This window comes from Penaeus vannamei, chromosome 1 (genome assembly GCF_042767895.1).
Source record: "Penaeus vannamei isolate JL-2024 chromosome 1, ASM4276789v1, whole genome shotgun sequence".
In the NCBI taxonomy this organism is placed as follows: Eukaryota; Metazoa; Arthropoda; class Malacostraca; order Decapoda; family Penaeidae; genus Penaeus; species Penaeus vannamei.
Window position 1 is genome coordinate 23,456,820 of NC_091549.1, and position 5,000 is coordinate 23,461,819.

Here is a 5,000-nt window from a genome sequence, read left to right on the forward strand (position 1 = left end):
GGGAGGGGAGGAGTGGCTGGAGGGTAGGAGAGCATAGTGTTCCCAGCACATACCCACTTTTTGCACTTTTTACATAACTTACACAACTATTAGCGAAACTCAGACTCCTAGCCGGAGGGCGGGAGAGACTGCTTATACAGCCTTTTTTTTTTTTCCTTTTCTTTTCTTTCTTTCTTTTCACTTTTTTCTTTCTTTATTTTCTTTTTACTGTAATGATACACTTTTTTTTTTTACTTTAATGATACGCAACAACAAATCAATTACGGAATCGATGAAGGTGTCTCCTATATTTTTTTCGCGCGGGAGTAGGCCGTGTAGGGTGTACAGGAGGAAGGAGGAAGAAGGAAGGAAGGTGGGAGGAAAGGGTTAAGGAAGTGGGGGAGAAGGAGAAAGGGAAGGACTGGAAAAGCTGCATAGAATATTGAGTAAGCAACTGCAAAACCATTCACCCGGTCCTCCCCTGACTTATGAATGAGGACGCAAGCAAATGGGGCGATTATTTGCTGTTTGAGCAAGCAGTGACCCCCCCCCCCCCGCCCACACCCCCGCCCACAGTCGTCTCCCCCACGATAACACACCCGAGAGCGAATACACTTACTGACTCACACACAAAAACATATAATGTATAATTGCATACATATATACATGTACACGCACTTACATACATATATGTATAAATAGATACATACATACATATTATAAATACATACATGCATGCATACATATATAAATACATACATGCATACATATATACGTATATAAATACGCATATACATACATACATAGATACATATGTATATATACATACGCATAAACATACACATACAGGCACACACAAATACATACATACATACGTACGTGCATGCATACAAACATTTTCACACACGCGCAAAAGGTCAAAGGGTACCGTGCCTCCCTTACAACTGCCATAGGGGCCCCGTGCTGAGTGCCCTGTGCCTGGCCGTGTCAGTCAAGTGTCCTTTTTATGCCGTTGAAAGTTATTACATGATGACCAAAGACATGACAAAGACAAAAAAAAGAAAAAAAGTAAAGAAGTAAAAAAGTAAAAAGTAAAATGGTGGATAAAGAGAAATGTCAGTCCCTTGACGTCAGGTGAGTAACTCTTCATCTGTGTGTAACTTGTGGGTGATCGAGAGGGAGAGAGAGAGAGGGGTGGGGGAGAGAGAGAAAAAAAGAGGGGGGGGGGAGAGAAAGATAGAGGTGGAGGGAGGAGGAGAGAAGGAGAGATAGAGAGAGAGGGGGGGGGGGAGAGTGAGCGAGAGAGAGAGAGAGGGAAGGCGGAGAGAAAGAGAGGGGGGAGGAGGAGAGAGTGAGAGGGGGGGGGAGGAGGTGGAGAGAAAATGAGAGAGTGGCGAGAGAGAATGAGAGAGTGGGGAGAGAGAATGAGAGGGGGGGGGGGCAGAGAGAGAGAGAGAGAAAGAAAGTTAATATTTTGACCCTCCCTCTTTATCTAACGATATTAACAATATCTGTCATATTTAACGAGGAAGTTCATAATGACCATGGGCACTTTATATTTTTTTATCTGTCGTTATTTATTTATTTAACTTATTAACGGTGTTTATTCTACAGTGTTTTACTTTCTCTGTCTCCCACTCTCTTTCGCTCTTTCCTCACTTGTTCTCTTTATTCCTCTCTTTCGTTCTTTTTTCTCTTCTCTCTCCTTTGTTCATCTTAATCACTTTACCCCCACAACCCCTTTTCCCCCTAAATCCCCGGACCACTCCCCCACACCCCCTCTCCCTCCCCCCTTAATACCCTCTCTCTGTCCCTAAATAACCTCCCCCCCCCTTCTTCCCCCCCCCCCTCCCCCACCACCCCCTACCCTATACCCTCCCCCTACCCCCACCCCATTACCCTCCCTCCTCCTCCCCAACCCCCCTCCCCTCCCTTCTCCCCCCCTCCCCCACCCCGCCCCACTACGAACATCTGGTATGGCACTCCGGCAAGAGACGAGGAGGTGAGGGTGAGAGGAGAAGGATATGGTTGATGGGGGGCGTGGGGGGGTAAGGGAGGGGTGACGCGGTGTTAGGTTGGGATAGGGAGAGGGGGTGTAAGGGGAGAGGGAGAGGGAAAGGGAGAGGGAGAGGGAGTGGGAGTGGGAGTGGGAGTGGGAGTGGGTGTGTGATTGGGAGTGGGAGTGGGAGTGGGAGAGGGAGAGGGAGAGGGAGAAGGAGAGAGAGAGAGAGAGAGAGAGAGAGAGAGAGAGAGAGAGAGAGAGAGAGGGAGAGGAGTGTAGGAGAGGGAGAAAGGCGTGGTGAGAGGGAGAGGGAAAGGTGGTACTTAAGTGCGGGGAGGGGGTTAAGGTAAGGATAAGGGAGAGATGCAGTTAGGGATAAGAACAGGAAATGATAAGGGAAAGGGAAAAGGGGGAGGGAGAGAGAGAGAGGGTACCCGACCGAGGGATAATCGGAGATTCATCATCGTCATCGTCATCATCATCATCATCGTCATCATGATCATCGTCATCATCATTACTATTATTATCATTATCATCGTTATCATTGCTGTTCTTATCATCATCCTCACTATCATAATTTTATCATCACTATCATCATAAAGGCAGGGGGGAGTAGGGGGTGGAGGGGATGTCCTAGAAAACGGGGGAAATGTGTGGGGGGGGTTGAGGAGGGTAGAGGAAATGTCCTAAAAACCACATCCCTCTCCCCTTCCTCCGTCTACCCCTCTCCCTGTGTCATTACCCTCTCCCTTCCCCTCTAGATCACCACCCCTCCCCCACCCCCATCCCAGCACCCTACCCTACAAAACAGGGGGAAGTGGGTGGGGAGGTGGGGGAAGAGAGGAGGGAAAACGCCTAAGAAATGGGAGATTGAGAGAATGACCAAAGAAGTGGGAGAGAGAGAGAATGTCAAAAGAAGACAGAAAGAGAGAATGTCCAAAGAAACGGGAGAAAGAGAGAATGTCAAAAGAAGACAGAAAGAGAGAATGTCCAAAGAAACGGGAGAAAGAGAAGACAGCCAAAGAAACGGGAGAAAGAGGAGACATCCAAAGAAACGGGAGAAAGAGGGAAGATCCAAACAAACGGGAAGAAAGAGGAAGAAAAAAGTTTAAGAAAAGCCGAAGATCCTTGCTCGTTCTCCAGGCTGTTTCTCCGGATCATAAATTCCATTAAAGGTGTGATCCTTCTCCTCCTCACCTCAGCCCCCCCCCCACCCCACCCCCTCTTCACGCGTCCTCTCTCTTCCTCCTTTTCATCTTCAGCCTCTTTCGTGTCTACGTCATCCAGCTCGTCGTGTTACTAGCATTGTTCTCATTATCATTGTTATCATCATCGTTATTGTCATTGTCACTGTCATCATTATTATCATCTTTATTTATATTATTTATTATTCCTCCATCCCTTTCTTTTCCTCCTCTTTCCCTCCTTTTCTTCTTATCATTATTAATATTATTATCATTATAATGATAATTATAATAATCAAAATAACAATGATAGTAATAAAAATAATAATTACTGTTGTTAGTAGTAGTATTCTTATTATCATTACTGTTTTTATTGTCATTATCATTATTATTATTATTGTTGTTATTAACATTATTATTATTATTATCAATGACAGCACTAGGGTGTCGTTAGGGGAGGGGGGAGCAGTGTGGGTGGGAGTGGCGATATTGGAAGGGGTAGGGGTAGAGGTAGGGGTATGGGCAGGGGTAGTGGGTTAAGGAGTGGAAGATACTGAGCATACAACAGAGATAATTCATCAATTGTTTCCTTGATTTCTTTGTAACGATTGAGTACATCCTCTATTATTTTCTTTGTTTTTATCACTTGGTTTCTCCGATTACTGCTCTATTAAGATTAATGGTGTTTTTCTTCTTTCGTGTCTTTTTTTATCTACACTAAAGTGCACTTACACTTGTCCATCTTTATATCTCTGTTAATCCGTTTGTATATCTGCGGCGTGTCAGTTTACGAAGATTTTAAATTCCCTTCAGTTTTCATTTTGAATTTCGCGGCTTTTTTAAAAACGACTGATTTGTAACGGATTTTTTCCCTCGTGATATCGAAAAGAAAAAATGTTGCTCTTTATAGTTATGACCGAAGTTTCTACGTATACAATTTCATGACCTTACAACACTCTCTTTCTCACACACACACACTTACACACACACACACACCTACACACACACACACACACACACACACACACACACACACACACACACACACACACACACACACACACACACACACACACACACACACACACACTTACACACACACACACACACACATATCAATAGCAGCAGCAGTCATACTCATCACATCTGGTCGATCTGATTTTCCTCAGCTGAGACGTCTGAAAAAAAGACTTTTCTCCAAGAAACTGCACAGAAGACCTATCGTGACGTCACACAGGCCTCGAAGGAGTCTGGTAATACCTGAATCTCAGACGGAGACGAGAGAAGAGAGACGGTGGCATCGGAAACGAAATTTTAAAGAAAAAATACACATTTTTGACAGAGGTGCGACGTATTATTGCACTTCATGTCTGAAATTATGTAGTTTGGGAAGAATCTGAATTAGCGGTTGAGAAAGATCCTTTTGAACATTATCATAACACAGATCACGTCATTCCCACATATTCGCACACAAAGAAGTATTTAACATGAGGCTTCGCTTATAAGAATGTTACAGTCTGGGGCATTGTAAGAACCAGGCTACTTCGGGATTTGATGCCTTCATGCCTTTCTTTTCGGAGGGAAAATATCTCTTCCTGCATTGCTCACTAACAAGCCAATCTTCCCAACTCTTGGCCACGTCCCATATCTTCTTTCTTTCTCATATTCACACTGCTTTATTAACCGGACTTGCATGCACAGTTGCGTTCTCTCGCTATCCCATCTTTCGCCAGGTTTTGGATTTCTTTATTGCGGTTTCCTTTCCCCATTTCGTTCCCTCACCTGACTTGTGCTTTCCTTCCCTTTGTTCCCTTCTCTTACCTACTTTTGCCCTT

General features: G+C 44.5%; 1 protein-coding gene across 2 annotated transcripts in view; it reads right to left on the reverse strand.

Moving 5' to 3' along the window:
• The window catches only part of LOC113829353 (uncharacterized), a 79,582-nt gene that overhangs the window by 57,932 nt on the left and 16,650 nt on the right, over positions 1-5,000 (reverse strand). The gene's annotated exons all lie outside the window — the stretch shown is intronic.